A 24833-nucleotide genomic window follows, 5' to 3' on the forward strand; every position below is an offset into this window, starting at 1 on the left:
CTGAGCTAGAACTATGGTATGGAGTTGCCAAGAGGTTCAGCCTCCAATAGAGTCGCCAGATAGATGATTACAACCAGAAATGTGTCCAAACTTTGTCTATCATCAAAGTTGGATCTGTGTTGTCTCCCAGGGAAGCTCCCTGGCAGTGGCGCCAATTATGTTAGCTCTCTAGTAAACTCTCCTAGGTTGTAGCTCAGAGATGCCTGGTAATATATAATCTTCAATAGTGTTATAGGAACTATTGGAATAGATGATGGTTGGGTTCAAGCCAGATAACCACTTCAACTTTGCTTTCACTTTGGACATGCATGAACACCCTCAGCCTACAAGGCTTTAGACCACTAGTGCTCAATAGTTTGCAAATTAAGTGAATGTATGGAGAATACTAACCACACCAGCAAATGCATACATAAACATATGATGGCCAGTTGCAGCAAGTAACTGAAGCTTGCTAATCTAATCTACCAACGCAGAAATAAGATGACAATTATCCAGTGTTAGCAAACAAAGAAACATGGATGACTTATTCAGTAACAAATCTAATTCATCAATGCAGAGATAAGATGACAGTTATCAAGCATGAGACATAGAAGGAATCATGAATAAAATCATCTAGGTTCAAGTTTAGAACAGAGGGGAGAATGGACATTAAGCATGTAACAGCAAAAGAATCTTGTATTACTGAAAATGAAGATGAGACATTGCAAGGAACAGAATAACTACAGTCTCCAGAAGTTGAACCCAAAAACAACAACCCTAATTACATCTTGCTTTCAGCTATTTATAGTTTACTTTTACAATGATCCTTAGCCATTGTGGGCTGAAGATGTCTTAATCGACCACCTACTGGAATTAACTATCTGATTGCGTTCTAGGACACAATTTCTTTTCCATCACGAAAACATTAATCAATTCTACTACTGTGCTGCCTTGTTAGCTAGTCAGATGGATTATGGCAGTGGAGCTCCATGACTGTTTAATTCTATTTGTTGATTATTGTTGTGTACTTCTTCCTTTGGGCATGCTTTCTATTAATTCGGTTCAGCAGTCAGACTCTCCCTAGGCTGACAGAGCTGGCCATCTTCTCCTTCAGGTAATAGATAGGGAGTGGAATGTGGAGTGCATGGGTGGATGGACGTGTCGAATCAGATGGACAGAAAGGTGACAGGATGGTAGAGGATGATTGGGGACGATCATGAACGAGGGTCGTCGGATCAGGGGAAATGCAAGGTGGAGATCATGTGCAGGGGATTTTAGGTTGTGGTGGGAGCAGGACATGTCTGGATCGTTAGATCTCAAGTGGACAGATCGGACGGTTATCGGGTGGAAGAGGCATGCAGATGATAACACCTAGGGGTGGTTTGGCTCGGGCAGTTATGGTTTTTATTGGAAGGGCATCAGGCGGTAAGTGGTAAATGTCAGAACTTGCCCGATTCCATTCAATGGATGCAATATAGCGGCGGAGGAGAGAGAGAAACCACCCTCATCGAGTGAGTACTTTTCGCACTAGTTGTCTATGCGATATGAGTGAGGGTCATTAGTTCTGGTGGGGGTGATCTAATGGTGGGGAAATATCAAACTCGTTTTAGTGATCGAGTGAAATGCGGGCTGTCAGATCGGTGGGGAAAGATCAACGATGGAGGACACAGAGGTACAGGGTGTCCTCAGGAAATGTGCAGATGGTGCGCATGGCAGAAAGGTGAGGTTTTGTGGGGGTTTTGAGTTAATTTGCTTAAGGTTAAGGAGAAAGAGGGTTTCATCGGGATGTGAGGGTTAGGTTAGGAAAAGAGCAGAGCGAAATGTGAGCGGAGTAAGTGAGAAATTGGGTAATGGTCTATGTGGGAACCTCTTTAAGTATAGCAAAGCAGACCGGGTCCTTCCTTCAACCTTCAAAAGTGGCAGCACTACATCTCAGGGCTAACAAGTGACACCTTTTGAACCTTAAGTGTTTGGGTAGTGCTCGAAGCCTGGGTAGGGCAACCCTTGGATATGAAATTTGGACGAGTCGACTAGGCCACTAACGCGCATTCTACTTCACGAGCTATCGTGCAAGCTATCAGCCATGAGATTGGGTGTTGCATTCAGACGTGGGCTTGTATGGCATTTTTGAGGCCAATGACAAAACATTCCAAGTAGAATTCATCTCCTAGACCTCTTGTGCAGAAGGCTAATGCTTCAAAGGCTTTAATATATTCTTTCACTGTGCATGTCTATTGGAGCTTAGTAAGATGACCCAAAAAGTTAGACTCATTGTGAAAGAAATCAGAAAGGGCTTTTGAGAATATCGACCAAGTCACTGGCCTTCCATAGTAGCGTTGATGCCACTGCCACCATTGCCATCTTTCTTGGTCCAAGTACAAGCTTCCCACACTTAGCTTAGTCACATCATCTCTGATGTGATTCAATGTGAAATATTGCTCCATTTGTGCTAGCCATGTGGCCAGATGAGAGCCATAAAATTTATACATGTCTAGCTTGGGTGGTCGAGGCTGGGACTGTTGGTGGTTTCCATAGAAGTGAAGAGAATGACTAGACTCGCCCTCAAGGTTTTCATTAAAATCATATGCCTCAGATTGTTCCCCCAATTTTCCCTTTGTGAGGGTGTCTCGTAAGTTCTGGATCTACTTCGTTTTTGCCTCCAATTTTTGTTCAAGGGTGTCTATCTTCTCATTGGCCATTGCTTGAGCTTTGGTTTCTACCATGCACAGATCCAGTGCACTTGGTCGTTACTGAAAAAATATTTGGGACCACTCGAAATTTTACGCTTACAAGTGAATGGTACCACCTTGCTCAGCTCATCAACCTGATTCTTATGGGCTAAGTCTCCTATAAGCGTCTCCGAAAGGAGTTTTACTCCTTGCTTAGGAATACTACAGTAGCCGATTCCTAGAAAAGTTAATTCTGCCCAATGTCCTGTGAGAATCACGCCCAGGTATAGGAGCCACACAAATAGTCAGATCTATCGACGAAACCCTCAACTGCAGAGTATGAGTAGGAATGTGCGAGTGATCAAACCCCAGCTACTAGATCTGAATGGCTGATCTGATTGTCGTGACTGTTACAGAACCCAAACTGCTAGATCTGAATGGCTGATCTGATTGTCGTGACTGTTACAGAACCCAAACTGCTAGATCTGAATGGCGGACTAATAGTTGCAGTTGCGACAGAACCCAACCTGCTAGATCTGATCTAGCCATATGTTCACAGGAGGTGGGTTGTTGTTGCTTTTATTTTACCCTGCCCAGGAGGTTTTATTTGTCTATATATTCAAATATGATGCATGATCTAGAGAGAGACAAGGGAACTATGGTCTCAAGGAGTGTTAGGTGCTACATATCACAATATACATAAGGGTCCGACAATAGTACTTGGCCCAATATTTCAGGGCACTAACCAAGGAGGATCAACCGTACCCTTATTCGTACAACCCGACTACCCTATGGTACGCGCGAGTAATCTCCCCGAGTACTGTTCTCGGTGTACTGTAGCAGCAAGATGGCCGACAGTTTATCTATGGTGAGGTTTCAAGAGAGCTTAGGGGGCTTCCAATATACCCAGAGGGTACTTGAAAGATAGTCTGTGTGCGGTTCTATCTAATGTGCTACTACTCAAAGGGGTACCCACAGGGGTTACAAGTGAGTCCAACAAGCATGACCAACTCTTGTATTTCCTGCGTGCATGCCTCCCCAAATCCGCAGGTTTATGCGCTCAACGATAGATCTCGTGGTTTAAAGACGTCGGACACGTCTCTAGCCAAAAAAAAAATCTGCTAAAAATGGAGATCCCACTGGTCTTGGAAAGTGCTTTGATACCACTTGTTATGCTCTTGACCTACGAGAAGATACCAGAATACCAGATATGCAAAGAAATATACCCAAAACACAGAACAATAAGAAATAACAGCATGTATTTTATTATTCAGAAAGGAAAGCAATGTTCACTTGCATCTTCGATGGGGCAACCTCCAATAGAGATGGGCTTAATTACAAAATAAGACATGATGCTCCTCGAGGGGAGTCTCTATCCTTTATATAGGATTCATACATGCAATACCATGGGTCAGTACCATGGTTCTTATTAATACCATCTATCTAATACCATGGCCCATTTGCAACTAACTGTGGTCCCTTCTTTAAATGCAGGTCAACCACTTACAATTATTAATATGGGATTTATTGACTCTTTAACTAACTATAACTATGACTCGACCCTATTACATAAATAAGGGGGTTAAGGTTGGACCCTAACAGCAAAGCGGAGGAAGAAAGAAAAGCAGAGCTTGCATGTAGCATAACTAAGTCTGCAGCAAGCATAACAACAACTGAAGGAAGGATGGGAGCTGAGGAGGAAAGAACAATAATAAAAGAAGAAGTAGTAATAAGAACAAATACAAGGCACAATGACAGAGAAAATAGTTCCAATACAGGTTGATAAGCAAGAATAGCCAAAAACTAAGGAAGAGAGTGAAAAAATGCAGGTTCCCCCATCGAAACTAAGCACAAGAACCAAGTCCGGTAGGATTTCGATAGGTACATGGAACACCTAAGGCGAGAGGCCACTAGGGATGACTTGGAGTTGAGCACAGCAAACATAAAAAAGTACATCACTAGTCCAGTTATGGTCAACACCATGCTGCACATGCTTCAAGATGAGTTGGACACAAGTTCCAATACTATCTACCCGGAAGCTATGGAGGCAAGAGTTTTCCATCAAAAAGACACCATCAAGCAGTTTGGGTACATCATCACATAGTACCAAGCTTGGTATCAGTGCCTAACCAAGTAGCATCAAGTGGAGGTTTTCGAGTTGGTATTTCCCCAAACTTCAGAGTCATAGTGTTTTGTCTTGTTAGGTTGTCTCTAACCTATTTTGTCTCACATGGGTACATGTGCAAAATGTATATTATTTGTAATATGTTGTAAGTGAAATTCCAAGTGTCACTAGTGGAATGTGAACAGTCACTATGTAATGTAAAGTATTATTTGTAAAGAGGTTGGAGAGTCACAAGGGTAGTCAAAGAGTCAAAGGGAAATGTCAAGGGTCACCCCACCCTTTGTTATAAATAGAACCTCATAACTCATAGAAAAGGCTTTTGGGAGCCAAGCTTTTGGCTAGGCATTGCTTAGAGAAGGCTTGGAGAGTATTATGTAGAGCCTTGGATTCTCCACAGCGTAGAGTGAGTACATCTCTTTAGAGAAGCAGGAGGTGTTGACTGTAATGTTCCATTATTGGGGCTAATGGTTGTCAATGGTGTATATATGGATGGAACTTTCACTTAATAATATAACTAAGCCAACATGATTTCATGCATATGTTGTTATCGCATTTCGACTATTCTTATTACTTTAGCAATGTATGTCATTTAACTTACGCATTTGTGTATGAACTATTTTGTATGAAATTTTATGAATCTTATTGAAGATGTGTTGTATTAACCTGTCACTTTGGATTGTGGACTATTCCACTTCCATCCTATGATGTCATTTTTCTCGTGTGTTCCTTTTAGACTATGTACTATTATAGGCTTCTAAGGGACACACTTAATTTTCCCCTCTGTGTGTTAGAACCCCCATGCATCTCACTTGACTCACTACAAGGTCACACACTTGCTTCGGAAAAAGTTATCATACTTACCTTTGTGCGCTACTGCGGTTAAGGCACTACTTTACTACCCACTGCTGGGACTCCTACTCCAAATGGTCTGAGGTCTACATGGGACTTCTTACCAAGGAGATCCTCTGACATGTTGGTGGGTCCAGTACTGTCAACATTTATGGCACTAGAAAGTGGGCCAGATGACAATATGAGCCCTCAAAGTATGTTTTGAATCTTTGTACATCATTCATGAATTACATTACAATCTCAACTCCAACTTGTTTTTCTCATGCACATGATTTCGACGTGTCGAAGGATGTCATCAATGACTTGTCACAAATCAAGTACAATGGTGAAGGAAGAGCAACCCTATTAAGACACAAATTTGCCTTCTTAAGCTTCTATCAGAGAAATGAAGTCCCTTCGGAAGACATTTCATATGGGTTGTTCGCTTACACGTTCGAAGGGAATGTTGACCAATGGTGTCACACATTGCCCGCAGCCTCTATTCACTAATTTGATCACATGATCGAAGACTTAATCTATATTTTCTATTGTTATGGAAACAAAGCACTTAATAAAAAAATATAAAATTATGAAAAGAACCCGATGAATCTATCACGAAATTTTGGGATCGCTTATGTAATCTCACTTTTCAAATCCCAGAAGATGAAATTGATTGGAAATTTCTCTAATAAAGGTTTTGGTATCTTCTTCACGTATCTAAAAGTCCACATGAGTTGGAATCATTTGAGCCCCTCCCAGCATACCTCGATGTTAGATCTTCCAAATCTAGGATAGATAAGGTTGTTTTCACAAGTGACCATCCATCCTCTTATTATCAAACAACTCTAGCTTCGAAGGACGATGTGGGAGAAGTTGTGAACCCATAATTTGAACTATCACATCCTCCCACCCCACCTACTCTAGATATCTACGCAGATCCAGACTGCAACCCTGATGGTTGTCACATGGTCTTGTCTTCTCAACCTCCGCCCTCTGGTTCCTTTAATCCTTTGGATTGTACTATGTTGTGTTCATATGTTCCGAACTCCACATTTTTTGTTCTCGAGGATCAAGTTTTCGATGGAGTTGATGTTGAGAAGCCAACCTGCACTATCATTTTTTATGTGTATGTGTGGGAATATGAAGAAGAACATGTGATGAAGGATGACCTCCTTATGTTTGCACCTCATTGGCTTTATCCTCACATCTTCTATGATCCTTCCATTCTTGATTTTTCATGTGAAAAATCATACCCAAATGCTTCTACTTCTAATCATTCATAGGACACACAGGATGTCATTGTGTCATTTGATTGCGATGAGAAAAAATGTTTCTTTCTAAATCCACAAAATGTGTTATCTTTTATTTCTGGAAATACAGAGGGCGAAAATTTTTGTTTCTTATCAACCCCTCTATATGATTCATTAGATCATGAGGATGTCGATGCACATATTGAATTTTTTGATCATGGTTGTCATGATCTCTTTACTCCTTCATTCGATCACTATTTTTATTCACTTTTTGTTGATTTTTATAAGCCACCAGTATTTGATGAAAGATCTGTTGATGGAGTGGAAACCCCTCAAGTTATCGAGGAACTTCATCCCAAGCTGACGGTTATGTTAAGTTATCGCAACCCTGAGGTCAATTCCACTTCCAATCAGAAAACTATTGAATCACCCCAGGCTCCTCATCACTCTCTTGTGAACATTGAAAATCAATCTGATCTACAAATTTCACATCCTCCACCAAAACCACATGATCCTATCGCTCATGCATTGGAGGATTCATACGTAGCAATTCATGTCATGAAATGAAAGTTTTCTTGTTTCTGCATGTTTTCTCGTTTTTCAAGATCGAAAGAGTGTACATGCTTGTTGTCTGCGCATAGTGTGGTGTCACACCATGGTACATCTATAGAGTGTTTGTCATGTGCTTTTACTCTTTTCTTTTCTGTGGACACATTCAAACTTCGAGCATGTTGGTTTTCATTGTTTTATCTTTCTTGCTTGTTGGTTTGCCTAAATATCTTTCTTGTCAACCATGCCTTCACCTACATGGGCCAACCAATGCGTTGGTGGCTGCATTGGAAATATCACTTCATGTGAGAAGGCCCATGCACTAGTTAGCTTAGGAGTAGGTGTACTGTTTTCTTTCTTGTTTGTGTTTTCCTTCATGTTTTCTTTTTCTTACTTGTTTTTCTTTCATTTTACCTTTTTCCTTTGCTTGTTTGTTTGTTTATGCAGTTGTAGGATTAGCTTCCCATGAAACCATGTTTGGCTCGTGAGGCAAGCAGGGTGAAATACAATATGACTTGTACAACTATCAACATTTGGTTATCTGTCTATTTCCTCTCCTTATGAATATCTTGCATTATTTTAGTCGATGATACCTTGATGGAAAATATTTTCCTTTCAGGGTGAGTCTTGGTGAAAACACAATGCTTGCATTCTTAACTAGTACCACCTACTCTAATTGGTTTTCTATTTTCAGTTAATCCTTGTCAACTCAGTCAAATAGAGTAAGGTGAGGGGGGGAACTTGAAAAGTATGTCAGAGGTATATATAACATCCTTCTTTGAAGGGACAACCTCTTTTGCTCTCAATAAGTTGGGATCCCTCTTCAAAATTCTTTGAAAAGTAAAAAATAAATAAATTCCTATGCACAGTTCTTTGAAAGATAAAAAATAAAAATAAAAAAAATATATATGAAAGAAGAGAAAGGGTTCTTGCATAGGCATGTGAAGAAAGTAACTCCGTTAGGGTATTACCCAGGCTTGCTAGCAATGGAGCGATGCTCGTGTTCTTGATGTGACTCTGCTGGGGTACTGTCTAGGTCGGATAACAGAAGAGAAACACCATAGATGAAACTAAAACTCTGATAGTCTATATTACTTGTGCATAAATATACCCCTCATCCCCAATTGAAACAACTCAGTTGACTTGGATTGGTATGTGCGTTGACCAATTAAGAGAATTGCAGGGACTATATATTTAACTCAAGCTAGTGAAGGAACCATGGCGATCAAAGAATCAAACAATAATCCCGAAAAAGTTAGAATCGCTTTACATGAGACAAGTTCCATACAGAGAACTGGAGTTCTACTAGTGTGTCACCAATGTTGTAACGGCTACAACCACCCTCCAAATTTTTCCTTCGCTTCATTTTGTAGCCTCCCTATTAAAATCTCAGCAATTTGTCTCGTACTGACCCAGGTACTTGTGCTTTCGTTTGAGCTTATATTTCGCTTTAAATATTGTGTTTTCTTACTTGCTTTGATGTCTGACCATAAGTTGACCCCTTCACTTGGTTTCAAACTGGTTCTATCACTACCTTGATGATCTACACAATACTTGAGGACAACTAGCCTTGCTCTCAAGAAATGCACAGTGCAACCCGACAGTGAGCTTTGGCTCTAGAATTGCGCAGAACTAGTTGGCATCTTGTCTTTAGCTGGGAAACTACATAGAGAAGTTCAAGCCACCAAGTGAGCCTTCAACTCTAGAATTCCACATATCGAGCTTACAGCCTACCTTCAACTAGGAAATTGTGTAGAGCCTAAGAGGCAGCCCAGAGCCACTCAGCCCAGAAATTGCGCCAAACATACTGTGCTTAGAAATTTCTCAATGCATGAACCAAAGAGTTTCCCGATCCTTCCCATAACTGTGCAATATTTCCGGGCAGTGCATGGAAATTTTCTCAAAAACCCAAGAAGCTAAGAGGAAGATCATCCCTAAGAAGTAGGGATCTATTATTAGTTTCCTGAAAGTGACGCATTACCATCTTTAGAAGTTTCTTCCAAGTGTCATTGTTGTCCTTGATCTCAAGAATATGCATCATGAGCTCCATTTTTTCTCAAATCTATGTAATGGATGCCTCTAGAGCTCACTTATACATTTGATCATCAAGCCCTAGCTTCCCTAGGAGATTAAGGAGACTTCAGAGGATTATCATCGCTTTTTGGGGTGAGTTTTTCTCTTATAGCCTTTCGCTGCTTTTTCTATCGCTTTTGTTTTTTTTAGCTTGTGAGAGTGTTGTTTCACTCATTTTGTTGAATTCTAGCATTTTAATTTGTTTTAGATTGTAGAAGATTTGTTTCATGTTATAGATTTCCTTCCCCAAGTGTCACATGAGTTTTCTCGTTTTTGCACCAACAGTCATCGTTGCAGCGACTCCCTTCACATGCTTTGTATTCCTTCATTTTAATGGATTCTTGCACTTGTTTCACATGCATGCATCTACACTTAGTAATATCTGCACTTGTCCACACATCATCCTTTGGATCTAATTGTTTGCACACTCCCCATGGGCAGATCTGGGATCCCCTTTTCCGAATTTCACACTTCACTACATGCACTGCGCAATCTAGGAGCTCAAGGCCTCTACCTTGGCTTCTAGAATTATGCAGAACCTGTCCTAGGTTGGCTCCAACTGTGCACTGCACAGTTTAGTATCCAATCTCCTAGCCTGGCCACTGAAACTGTGTAATGCGCAATCTCTCCCAGGCCCTAGCCCAAACTGAAATTTACTTTGCGCAGTTCCAGTCATTAAGCTTCCACACTAAATGCTCGGACTACACAGTGCTTAGCTCTAACAGTCAATTAGTCACCCCTGTCTGTCAAAATTATACAATTCCTCTCATTAGATGGCCTGGTTGTTGCTTAATCATGCTATAAATTTAGATTTGTAAGAGCTAATGTTTGCTTTCCATGAGTGTCTATTTTGTCCCACAGATACCATACTCATGAAGCACTCCTCTCGAGCAGTCATTGTACCATGGCACCAAAGAGATTTGTTTCAAGAGCAACCATTGAAAGCAGTACTGGGGAAGCAGTTGAGCAAGCACTAGTTTACTTACCAATATATGTAGATTCCCAACTATTTATAGAAAAGGAGTCAACACTAACATGGCAGGCAGACCAACAATAGTAGAAGAAGGCATAAATCTAGTACAGGATCAGGGAAAGAGGAAATTGATGACATAATCAAGGGAGAACAAAGTTGCATAGTGAAAGTGGATTCAATCTTCATGTCAGCAGCTTTGACAACAAAAGAAAAAGGAAGCAGAGGACACAGACAATAGAGTGGAGGAATAAATAAATGCAAAGCTTGCAAGTAGCAGAACTAAGACCGTAGAAAGCAAAACAAAAACTGAAGGAAGGACAGGAGTTGAGAAGGAAAGAACAAGAAGAGAAGCATAAGCGGGAATAAGAACAAAGGAAAGGCATAACGACAGAGAAAACAATGCCAATACAAGTTTGTTACAATTCTATTTGGGCACATCACTCTTGACATTTAGATCAGTACTATTAGGGCTCATCAAACCCTAATTCAGTTGTTACATGCCCTCGACAAATCAACTCATTGAATGCTTCCTTCTATGAAAGTTTCCTGGCCTAAAGGCTTCCTAAAATGCCTCCTTGGGACACCAACGCAGCCTAAGCCTTGAGATATTGTGTTGCAGAGTAGGCAAGCCTAGTGTGGCCTTCATTGCAGTGAACTTAGGCCCTATTTAGCCTGCGTTGGGCAAGATCAAGCAAAATTTGCATAGGGTTCTAGGAATATTCCTTGATTCTAGATGATTCTAGAAGGATCCCATCTCTTATCTCTTCTTATGAGCTTGAAATTGGATAGGCTAAGAATCCATTAACCTCCTATCCTCTCATCCCTTGCTCCATGGAAACTAACTCCAAGTTTGGAAGGCCATTTAATACCCTCATTTATACAAAACCACCTCCATTTCCTATAAATTGAGCACTCATCATAATGATCAAGGGGCTAGAATCTGAAGTTTGTAAGGAAATTCTGTTGGTTTGAGGATTGAGTTTATGTTAAGCAATGTTATGCTACTGGAGTTGTGTGCTTTTGATGTGGTGAGGATTGGACTGAAGCAAGAGGAGTGGCACAGGATCGAACTTTAATGGGTGATACTCTTCCTTCTACATTAATAAAGAGCTTATTCCTTTTCTCATATGATTGTTCATATCTGTGATGATTGTGTGTTTCAATGTCTTCGATTCCATTGTTTTATAGTAGATAGATCATGTATGCTTTGATCGTTTCTCGTTTCTGTTTCTCCTGATGCAGGGACATTTTGAGCGGATTTAGTTCAAGTTGGAGTGACGGGAGCGATTCAAAAGAGATAAAGGAAGTGAAAAGTAATAAGTAAGTTCCTCCATCTCATCTATCTTCTATAATAAAAGGTTAAACTACTTTCTTTCTATTGTTCTATGTGTAGTCACCCACCTAGGGAAAATGTGTTTACCCGTAGATGCAAATTCCATATAACAAATTGGTGACCATACTAGGGAAGGATCCCTAATGGTTGACTGGTAGCTTACCTCATCATATTTCATCCTAGTATATTTTACTTGACTTCATTGTTCTCTTTTCAGTGATTTTGAAGCCTTTTTGGTCGAAATTTGCACTAGAATGCCTATTCTATGAATCTGCTCGTACCAGTGCACCCTTTGTTATGGGACAGTGCACTGCAGTGAACCCTTGGCTTAGAGACAGTGCACTGCAATGCACTGTCTCCCTCTCTAACCTGCACTGGTTCCTCTTAGGCTAAAAAACCCACCTTTGGTTTGATTTTTCCAAAGTTGCTTCTCTTGTTGCTTGCTGAAAGTTCAATGATTCTTGTGATTCTGAAATCAAGTTGTATTTCTCTTCCTAGCCCTACTTTGGCCTTGATTGTTTAATGTTGCTTAAATGATTTCTTTATCATTATCAATTCATTTTCAAAGTTATCTTATAGTCAATTAATCTTTTCTGAAAAGGAAGTGTCGTAAAGTCTTCATTTTTTTCAAAAGGAACTGTTGTAAAGTATTTATTTCTTGTGAAAAGTATTGATTGATTGTATTGCATATAGTTTCCTTTTGTTCATCTAAACATTAAGGGAAATGAAAATAAAAACTTTCATTATGCATTTCGAGGTTTGTGTGTTCTTGTAGGAATAGTATAGGGAAAGTTGCATTATATGTGCTCTATGCTCTTTGATTAAACATTATGATTGCTCTATCCCTTGTATTTAAGGTTTTCAATGTTCAAATAAAATGAAAAGAATGTTTCTCATCATAGTTGCATTCTAGGAATTTCAAAGACATCACGCGGTGAACTTGAAAGACAAACTCTTAAACAATATCAACTTAAAAGTTATCTCAATTAACCTAATGAGCATTGTCGATTAACGCATAACATTTAGAGGTTCTAGGCTAGAGACATGTTCTGGCATTGTAAAACATAGCAGCTATCATTAATTGTCTGTGATACATTCCAAGTGTGATACATCATTCCACATACGTAAGTATATCGTAGTTCGTCCATGTACCTTCGGGTATATAGAGCGGTGTTATAGTAAGAATTTTGGGTTGTGTTATATTCTTTCCACGACCCTATATTAGGTTGGGCGAACCTACCTATGGTTTTGTGCATGGTTTTCACACATGGTTTTAGACGCGATGGTTTTTTGTCCATGGTTTTGGATGTGATGGTTTTCATTCCATGGTATTGGATGCTTTGGCATGTATAAATATGCATTTTAACATTGAAAGGAACATAATGAAAAATCAAGTTGGTAGTCCTGGTTTTGGGATCCAGGGGAAAATCTTTGTGTATATGTGTTTTATGTTATGCTCTCGCATTGTTTATTTTCTGTTCTTAGAATTTGTATGCAGGTAATTTCTGTACGGGGTTAAAACCTACAGTTGGTATCAGAGTTGTTTTGGCTTCAAGGGGACGCCTTTGTTGCTGAGGGGTTTCACTTGGGCCTGTGGTAGACCTTGTTCAATGGGAGATCTGCGGGATCGATTCTGGTGGTGAAAGAAGATGGCGAGCAATGGAAAGATAGAGATTCTATAAATTTAATGGTCAGAGTTTTGAGTTGTGGAAACTCAAGATGGAGGATATTTTGGTGGATAAAGATCAGTGGATCACGATAGATCCGGGTACTAAACCAATGGGAGTGTCCGATGAAGAATGGCAGAATTTGGATCGGAAGGCAAAGAGCATAATACGATTGTGTGTCTCAGATTCAGTGTTGTTGAATGTATCAGGGGAAGCTACGGCTAAGGATTTGTGGGACAAGTTAGGGACTTTGTACCAATCTAAGTCTCTGGTTAATAAACTGTTCCTATGGAAAAATCTGTATAACCTGAGGATGAAAGATGGAGACTCGGTGACAGAGCATCTGAATGCATTTAATATTGTGGTAAGTCAATTATTATCAGTATTTATAAATGTATCAGGGGAAGCTACGGCTAAGGCTTTGTGGGAGAAGTTAGGTACTTTGTACCAATCTAAGTCTCTGGTTAATAAACTGTTCCTACAGAAAAATCTATATAACCTGAGGATGAAAGATGGAGACTCGGTGACAGAGCATTTGAACGCATTTAATACTGTGGTAAGTCAATTATTATCTATTGATATTATATTTTCATATGAAGATAAGTGCATCAGTTTGTTGTGTTCTCTACCAGATTCATGGGATAGTCTGGTTATTGTAATAGGTAGCAATGCAACTACTTTGCAGTTTGATGAAATAGTCTCATCCTTGCTGACAGAGGATATGAGATGGAAAAATATGGAGAGACAGAATGGTGATGCCTTGTCTGTACGAGGATTATCCTAGAACAGAAACAAAAATAAGTCATCAAGTGGGAGATCTAAATCTAGAGGGAGATCTAAATCTCCAAGAAAACATGTAAAGGTAGTTTGCTGGAAATGCGAAAAGGAAGGGCACTACAAAAGGGACTGTAAATCTAAAGCTCCTAACAAAGGAAAGGGATCTAATGATGCTCCTTCTACAAAGGTGAAAACCACCTCAGATGAAGGTGGGGATGTGTACTTGCCTTATTTAAGTACACATGTAGATCACAAGGCATGGTTGATTGACTCAGCTGCATCCTTTCACTTCACTCCCCATAGAGAGTGGTTCTGCAAGTATCAGAAATATGATGGTGGTGATGTCTTCTTAGGGGATGACAGGAAGGCTAGAATCATTGGTTGTGGAAAAGTAAAGTTGAAGTTGCAAGGTGGAAGGGTTAGAAAACTTCTGTGTGTTCTCATATTCCTGCATTAGCTAGAAATATGATTTCTATAAGCAAGTTGGATGATGCAGGTGTAAAAACAGTGTTCGAGAAGGATAACTGCAAGATGGTTCGGAGAACACTGGTATTGATGCGGGGAGTTTGGATTGGAACTCTGTACAAGCTGCAAGTAGCACTGTTGTTGATGGGTGCAATAGTTATGTGGTTCCTGAAAGTGGAGCAGAAAATCTAGTGGTCTCTGGAGAGAAGACCATGATGTGGCATCAAAGGCTTGGAAATATAAGAGAGAATGACCTTCAAATACTTCATGGTAAAGGTATGGTAGAAGGCATGAGTAATATCTTTATGGATTTTGATTTCTGTGAAAATTGTGTATATGGAAAGCAGAATCGGGTGAGTTTCCCCTCTGGTGGTAATAGGGTGAAACAAATATTAGAGATTGTGCATAGTGATGTGTTTGGACCTGTGAAGGTTCCATCATTGGGTAAGTATGTGTACTATGTATCATTTATAGATGACTTTCAAGCAATACATGGATATATTTCCTTAAGGATAAATCTAAAGTCTTTGACAGGTTTAAATAATTTAAGGCTTTGGTGGAAAACTAGACAGAGAAGAAGATAAAGGTGTTGAGGTTAGATAACAGTGGAGAGTTTTGTAGCAAGGAATTTGAAGAATTCTGTAAGAAGTGTGGTATAGCATGGCAGAAGAATACTCCATACAAACCTGAGAAAAATGGAGTTGCAGAAAGAATGAACAAGACATTGATGGAAAGGGGAAGAAGCATGCTCGGCGGTGCCGAGTTAGGACAGGAATTCTGGGCAGAGGCAATGGAGACAACATGTTACCTGGTCAACAGATCACCTTCATCAGTGTTGGAGGATAAGACTCCACAAGAGGTATGGACTAGGAAAAAATCCTCTCTTTCACATATGAGGGTATTTGGATGTGATGCATATGTACATGTTCCAAAGGAGAAAAGAACCAAGTTGGATACTAAATATGAAAAGTGCATCTTTATTGGGTATAAGGATGGTTTAAAGGGTTATAAGCTTTGAAACCCAGTAACAAGGAAGGTTGTGTACAGCCGAGATGTGGTGTTCAAAGAGGTGAAAGATGTTATTAAACATAAAGTCCAACCAAAGGAACCTGAGAAGATAGAGTTTGAACTTAAGGAGGAAGAAATAGACTCTACAACAGAAGAGGAATCAAAAGATGAAGAGCCACAAACTCAGGGTGTGAGGAGATCAGTTCAAGAAAGAAGGCAACCAGAAAGGTATATTCCTTCTAATTTCTATTCAAATTTTGCTTTATTTGTTACTGATGATGATCCCAGAACTCTGAAGGAAGCGATAGATTCAGAGGATGGAAAACTCTGGAAAGAGGCCATGGTTGATGAAATGGCATCTTTGCACAAAAATGAAGCTTGGGATATGGTGGAGTTGTTGGCTGGAAGGAAACCCATTGGAAGAAAATGGGTGTTCAAGAAGAAGACAAATACAGAAGGAAAGGTGGAGAAATACAAAGCTCGGTTGGTAGCAAAAGGTTATTCCCAAGTGCCGGGAATTGATTTTGGTGATATTTTTTCTCTTGTTGCCAAGGTAGCTTCTATTAGATTACTTTTATCTGTTGTTGCTGCTTTTGATTTTGAGGTAGAACAGATGGATGTGAAGATAGCATTTATTCACAGGGATCTGGAATAGGAGATCTACATGAATCAACCTGAAGGCTTTACGGTGAAGTCTACGAAAGAACTGGTATGCAAGTTAAAGAAGTCTCTGTATGGGTTAAAACAGTCACCAAGCATGTGGTATCAGAAATTTGATACTTTTATACGGGAACTTGGCTTCACCAGAAGCAAAGCATATCACTGTGTGTATTTTAAATTAATTGGTGACCATGTTATTTATCAGGTCTTGTATGTGGAAGATATGTTGTTGGTTGGAAATGACAAAGAAATTATCTAGGATTTGAAGAACCAATTGTCCTCCAAATTCGACATGAAAGATCTTGGTGCTATAAACTATATTTTGGGCATGGAAATTAAAAGAGATCGGACAAAGAGGAAGCTCTAGTTAAACCAGATGAAGTATGTTGAGACAATATTGCAGAGGTTTAATATGCAGGATACTAAACCAGTGAAGGTTCGTATTCCTGTAGGTGTAAATTTATCTGCTGAAAAGTGTCCCAAGACACAAGAAGAGGAAGAGGACATGTCCCGTGTTCCATATGCAAGTGCAGTTGGTAGCCTAATGTATGCGATGGTTTGTACTAGACCAGATATTTCACATGCAGTGGGAGTTTTGAGCAGGTTTATGTCAAAACCAGGGAAGGAGCACTGGACAACAGTGAAGCGGGTTTTCAGGTATTTGCGTGGCACTAGTGATTATGGCTTGTGCTACCAAGGAAGACCAGGATTGGATAGAGTGTTGGATATTCATGGCTTTATTGATGCAGACTGGGCTGGAGATTTGGATCAGAGAAGATCTACAAGTGGGTATGTGCTTAAACTATTTGGAGGTGCAGTCAGTTGGATGAGTAAGAAACAATCTGTAGTGGCACTATCAACTACAGAGGCAGAATACATAACAACCACTCATGCAAACAAGGAAGCAGTTTGGTTGCAGAGATTGTGTTCAAGTATGGAGTTAGTACATGGAGCTATAAGGATACATTGTGACAACCAAAGTGCAATTTTCTTGGCAAATAACCCTACTTATCATTCAAAGAAAAAGCACATTGATGTTCAGTATCACTTTGTGAGGGATACGATAGAAGACAAAAAAGTGTTTCTCGTAAAGGTGGACACTTTGAAGAATACTAAAGATGCATTGAAAAATCTATGAGCTCTAAGAGGTTCTCTTGGTGTAGAGAAACAATGGGCTTTGTAGGGCTGGATAAATGACTAAGCTCTCCTGTGGCCCCCTGAGGAAAGAAAACAACAAGTGGGAGAATGTTGGGTTGTGTTATATTCTTTCCACGACCCTATATTAAGTTGGGCAGACCTATCTATGGTTTTGTGCATGGATTTAGCACATGGTTTTGGACGTGATGTTTTTTCGTCCATGGTATTGGATGCTTCAGCATGTATAAATATGTATTCTAACATTGAAAGGAACATAATGAAAAATCAAGTTGGTAGTCCCAGTTTTTGGATCCAGGGGAAAATCTCTGTGTATATGTGTTTTATGTGTTATGCTCTCGCATTGTTTATTTTCTATTCTTAGAATTCGTGTGCAGGTAATTTTTGTATAGGGTTAAAACCTACAAAAAAAATTATAAAGGAATGCTCTCACTGTGCAGTTTCGCATTAGATAGCTATAATACAGATTGGGCCTCCACGTACATTGTGATACACCGAAAACAGTATTCGGGGAGATTGCCTACATGTATGTTAAGTCCTTGGTTTACCGAAGCAGTATATTGCAATTCACAGTTACTTGGTAATCCTTTTGCCTACATTATCCCTCTTTTGTTTTTTTATGTTATTTTTATTAAAATAAATTACTTGATCGTGGATAACATCCTCCACATCACATCTTAGGTGATCTTATGTTGAGACATATGGCAATAACTCTGGAGTCCACCAATCAAGGAATTCCTTTTGATGGGAATCCTAGTCCTTTTCCTCCCTTCGGAAATATTGGTGCTCCATATATGGCTACTTTATCCCTTCCGAGATTTACCTAGCTTGCCAGTATGGTTGCTTTCAACCTCCTTGGTTCAAAATGTCATGATTTCTCCGCAATCGAGTACTCGTCCACCTGGAAAAAATCAACCTTTAGTTGATCCTAAAGTTTACCCTTTACCTTCTTCGTCGATTGTTTATTCCTCCCCTTCTTCCTCTTCACCTAGTGAAAGTATTGATACTAGTAACTAGGTGGATAAGAAGAAGAAGAAGAAGAAGAAAAAATTTAGCAGGGTGCAACCAAGCAACCATTTCTTCGAATGTAACCTCTGATGAGAAACCATCTGATAAGCCTCACAAACTTTGATATCCTTGCAAACTTTGTACGGGAGACCATCTTCTTCAAAATTGTTCTGATATTCCTCGAATCTTAGAAGAATGGTCTTCTCGTTCACATCATCTTGTGTCATCAACTTCTGGAGATCATGCTGGTGACACACCATCAACTAGTGGTAGTAAAATTCATGGAAGGAAGGGTAAAGTAAAGTTTCCCTGTAGGTTATGCGAATGGAATCACCCCATTCACCTTTGTCCCTATATGGATGAAGCCCAAAAAGTGTTGGATAACCGTCCTGCTTCTCTGTAGTGACTTCCATCTGGATACAGGAGACTCTCCCTTAATCCTTCACTATTTGATGAAGTGACTGACCTAGATCACCCAAATCAACCGTCGTTCAAACCCACTCTCTAAATGTGAATCCCATGAGTCTATCCCTGACCGATCACAAGTTGAGGAAACAACTGACCCGATTACACCTTCAGTTAATCATACCTTTCCCATAGACAGTAAGTATGATACCACTCAGGTTTCTTTCATTTCTTCAGATTCCAATGAGCTTGGAGGTAACCCTCCTGTTCCATCAAGAAAAGATGAAAATCCTCCTATTCTCATAACTCAAGGGGCTAATTCTCCCATTCTTACGGTACCCCCTCCAAGTAGTCTGGACACTTCCTTTATTGGAATCGACTAGCAGTATGTCATCTTCCTTCTTATGTACCTTTCTAGATCATAGTACAGGTTTATAATATGATTGTATATGGCACTATTATAGATGAAGGCGCATCTATGAGTATCCTTTCCTCTACTTCTTGGTAGGCACTCAGTTTGCCGCCACTTGTGCCTGTTACCCAGAATCTGTTGGCTTTTAACAGGGGAACCAATCAACCATTAGGGATCCTTCCTCAGTTGCCTATTACTTTGGGAGGAAAATTTGTTTATCTCAATGTGATGGTAGTCCCGAGCCCTTTAGATTACAATTTACTTCTTGGGTGCGACTATGTTTATGACATGGAAGCTATTGTTTCAACACTCTTTTGAGTGATGTGTTTCCTACATGAAACAGAATTGTCACCATTGACTAGCTTTCATTTCCCAATCTAAATATGGTTTCCAATCAACTATCTTCCCTAAATGGTCCTTTTGTCCCAATGGTATCTTCCCCACCAAATTTCAATTATGTGGCAACACGTTCCATGCCTATATCAACGGACGATCAATTCCTTGATTTTGTGCAATCTGTACTGGGGGCATTGGAACCAGATCTATCTAACGGATTCCTTACTACATATCCCTTCCAGAGCATTGTTCTCCCATATGATGAGAACCTCTTGGAAGTCATGACCACTTATGGGTCATGATCAAGGAGTAAGAGGATAGTTATTTTACTGTGTCAACCTCATTAAAAAAATGAAACAGGATCCATGAGCATAGTTCCTTGTCTTGTTTCAAGCACGTTGAAAAATGAAACAAGGAACATGAGGTAGTTCCTGGTTGTGTGTCAGCCTCATTAAAAAATGAAACAAAGGGTGTGAGAATAGTTCCTTGTCTTGTGTCAACATCGTTAAAAAATGAAACAAGGAATATGAGGATAGTTATTTTACTGTGTCAACCTCATTAAAAAAAGAAACAAGTCCCAGAGCATAGTTCCTTGTCTTGTGTCAAGCTCGTTAAAAAATGAAACAAGGAATCTAAGAAGAATTCCTTGTCTTGTGTCAAGCTCATTAAAAAATGAAACAAGGTCCCCTGGAGCAAAGTTCCAATCCGAGTCTTTGATCAGATCTCATAAAATCCAAGTCGAGTCTTTCACTTCATCTCAAAAATGAACCTTCATTTCATCCACCTAATAGCCATGAGTAGTCTACTTAGGTGAATGTAATGAAGCTTGGGGGGCATGCACCTAGAATCGAGTCATCATGTTGGGGGCATGTAAACCAATCCCAAGCATAGTTTTTCATTTCAAGCTTGTGTAAAAATGAAACTGAATCCAAGCATAGTCTTTCGTTTCAAGCTTGTGTAAACATGAAACTGAATCCAAGCATAATTTTTCATTTCAAGTTTGTGTAAACATGAAACTAAATCCAAGTATAGTTCCCTATGGTTCAAGCTTGTGTAAAAATGAACCCATCTCCATTTTAACCCTCATGATTTCCATTGTATCAGCCTCTTCCATCAGATGAGCCTTGGTTTTTCTACTTCCATTGTCACTATTTGCTTGGCCAATCATATGCTTTCACTTGGTTGTTTTACCCTTTTTTAGGAACAGTTGTAATGAGTGGTCTTATTAGCCATCCTCTTCACATAAATCAACATGTTTTGAGAAGTTCCAACATCACCGGAACTATTTTTTACCCTAGACACCACTCATTCCTCTGAGTGGAGTCCTCTTTAAGCTCTTTTCAGACACTCAAAATATGAAAAGATTGTTGAACGCTTTTCTTTTTCAACTCATAAACGGATTGGAAACGACATCTACTCGGTATAAGTTTAACCTTTTCGAGACTGAGATAGATTACTTATGAAAAAGGAATACATTGATCGAACATGGTAAATAGGTTCTCTCTTGTATAATTTTACGCTTTTTCGAACTTGAGAGACAAATTTACAAAAAAGAACTTGTGGAGTTTTATTTTCGTCCCTTTTCAAACTCTCTAAACATGAAAAGGACCAAGCTTTCATTGACGTTAAACTCGTTAAAACATCAAATAGCGACAAACTTTTCCATCATGACAAGACTGAGTTTCACCTTCGCTAGGCTCGTTAAAACATCACATAGCAATGGATTCACCAGAAGGGTGGAATTATACTACAAGCATATGTTATCATCCTCAAGCTTGTTATAAAATATAGAGGTACTGGTTAACAATGACTGGGGAAAATGTAAAAGGGATAAATCACTTTGTGGTCGCAAGTCGCTCTTGAACATGACACTTTCATTTCATCTCTATGACTATTTGGGTTGGGTTATCTGTTTGATGGTTATCATACCTATGGTCTATCACACCATCCATCACTTTGGTTTTGGGTCAATGTTTCCAATTCATTCAGTGTCGCTGACATGTTCAAGAGAAGTCACTCAGTAAAACTCATCCTTTGCAATACTCATAAACCTTCATTTCCATGACCGCCATTCCTGAACCTTGTGTTGTAAGTCACATTCCATCTCCAAAATCATTACACTCATTTTGTGTCATTGTTGTGGGATACATCAAGGCCCTCCTACGACAAGTCACTTCTTGTCAACATTAGCACATTATCCAAGAAGTTGACTTAGAAACACCCTTTTAGTACCTTGGGGCTTGCATACATCAATGGAAAGTTTCTTGCTTCTGGTGACACGTTGACATCACTGGCCTTCAACCAAAAGAATTTGTATGGTGTTCGACATAAAAACATTTATTCACACCATGCAGAATGTACTGCAGTACCTTGAGAATCATTACCATTATCGTTGATCTCTCTTGTGTATGTTAACGACTTACATCATTGGCTGGTAATCAGACGGTGTCTTCCCATGTTTGACTTCAGATCACATATTCACATGGTTAGACTCATACTTGAGCAAATGATTACACGAGATAGAAGACCACGGATCTAGTTTCATCCATATAAGCTGTGATTTCAGGAAAGTACTAAATAATTTGTACAATGGTTTTACACTAATGGTCATCCCATCATGGGTGTATATCTGTAGGTGACTATCTATGTACATGTAATGAAAAGTTTATATCCTGAGTATGGGTATGCCTTCCCTCAGCAATTCATGTAAAATCCAAAATATCATGATGTTATGTATTGTAATCGATGCAAGTCAATATCTGCTTCAGTTCCTCTCTGTCACATCGTAAAGCATATCACTCAACATTATCATTTTCAACTTCATGATTTAGGGGGAAACTATTACAGGTCTATTTGGGCATATCACTCCCAACATTTAGATCAATACTATTAGGGCTCATCAAACCCTAATTCAGTTGTTATATTCCCAATACAAATCAACTCATTGAATGCTTCCTTCTATGAAAGTTTCTTGGCCTGAAGCCTTCCTAAAATGCCTCCTTGGGACACCAGCGCAGCCTAAGCCTTGAGATAGTGCATTGCAGAGTAGGCAGGACCACTGTGGCTTGCACTATAGTGCACTTAGGCCCTCTTTGGCATGCGTTGGGCGAGATTGAGTGATATTTGCATAGGGTTCTAGGAATATTCCTTGATTCTACATGATTCTAGAAGGATCCCATCTCTTATCTCCTCCTATGAGCTCGAAATTGGATAGGATAAGGATCCATTATCTCCTATCCTCACATCCCTTGTTCCATGGAAACTAACTCCAAGTTTGGAAAGCCATTCAATACCCTCATTTATGACAAAACCACCTCCATTTCCTATAAATTAAGCTCTCATCATAGTGATCAAGGGGTTAGAATCTGAAGTTTGTAAGGAAATTTTGTTGGTTTGAGGATTGAGTTTATGTTAATCAATGTTATGCTGCTGGAGTTGTGTGCTTTTGATGTGGTGAGGGTTAGACTGAAGTTTGAGGAGTGGCACAGGATCGAACTGTATTGGGTGATACTCTTCCTTCTACATTAATAAAGAGCTTATTCCTTTTCTCATATGATTGTTCATATCTATGATGATTATGTGTTTCAATGTATTTGATTCCATTGTTTTATAGTAGATAGATCATGTATGCTTTGATCGTTTCTTGTTTCTGTTTCTCTTGATGCATGTACCTTTTGAGCGGATTTAGTTCAAGTGGGAGCGATGGGAGTGATTCAAAAGAGATCAAGGAAGTGAAAGGCAATAAGTAAGTTCTTCCATCTCATCTATCTTCTATAAGAAAAGTTAAACTACTTTCTTTCTATTGTTCTAGGTCTAGTCACCCACCTAGAGAAAATGTGTTTATCCGTAGATGCAAATTCCATATAACAAGGTTGATAAGCCAAAGCATCCAGTAGCTAAGGAAGATAGTGAATAGATGCAAGTTCCCTCATCGAAGCTAAGCACAAGAACAAATTTTGTTTGGAGGTCGACAAGTACACAGAACATCTAAGGCAAGAGGCCACTAGGGATGACTTGGAGCTGAGCACACCAAACATGAAAAATTACATCGAAGGTCTAGTTATGGCCAACACCATGTTGCACATGCTTCAAGATGAGTTGGACGCAAGTTCCAAGATTATACACCCAGAAGCAATGGAGGAAAGACTCTGCTTTCATAAAGACACCATCAAGCAGCTTGGGGACATCAACGTACAGTACCAAGCTTGCCATCAATACGTGACTAAGTAGCAACAAGTGGACGTTGTCGATTTGGTACTTCCCCAAACTCTGAAATCATAGTGTTTTCCCCTTTAGGCTATCTCTAGCCTATTTTGTCTCACATGGGTACATGTGCAAAATGTATATTACTTGTAATATGTTGTAAGTGAAACTCCAAGTTTCACTAGTGGAATGTGAATAGTCACTATGTAATGTAAAGAGTTATTTGTAAAGAAGTTGAAGAGTCATGAGGGTAGTCAAAGAGTCAAAGGGGAATGTCAAGGGTCACCCCACCATTTGTTATAAATAGAACCTCATAACTCATAGAAGAGGCTTTTGGGAGCCAAGATTTTGGTAAGGCATTGCTTAGAGAAGGTTTGGAGAGTATTGTATCAAGCCTTGGCTTCTCCATGACATAGAACGAGTACATGTCTTTGGAGGAGCAGGCCGTGTTGAATGTAATGTTCCACTATTGGGGCTAGTGGTTGTAGATGGTGTATGTATGGATGGAACTTTCACTTAATAATATAACTTAGCCAACATGTTTTCATGCATATGTTGTTATTGTAGTTTGACTATTTTGGTTACTGTAGCAATTTATGTAATTTAACTTACGCATTTTTGTATGAACTATTTTGTATGCAATTGTATGAATATTGTTGAAAACGAGTTGTTTTATTAATCTATCACTTTGGATTGTGGACTATTCCACTTCCATCCTGTGAAGTCATTCCACTCGTGTGTTCCTTTCAAGCTGCATACTATTATAGGCTTCTAAGGGACAAACTTCATTTTCCCCTCTATGTGTTAGAACCCCCGTGCATCTCACTTGACTCATTACAAGGTCACAACTTACTTCCGATAAAGTTATCATACTTACCTATTTTTGCTACCACGTTCAAGGCACTAATTTACTACCCACTTCTGGGAATCCTGCTCCAAACGGTCTGAGGTCTAGTTG

The sequence above is a fragment of the Pinus tabuliformis genome, chromosome 4_2 (genome assembly GCF_031772625.1).
Source record: "Pinus tabuliformis cultivar Carrire ecotype Pingquan chromosome 4_2, CPIR1, whole genome shotgun sequence".
Taxonomy (NCBI): domain Eukaryota; kingdom Viridiplantae; phylum Streptophyta; class Pinopsida; order Pinales; family Pinaceae; genus Pinus; species Pinus tabuliformis.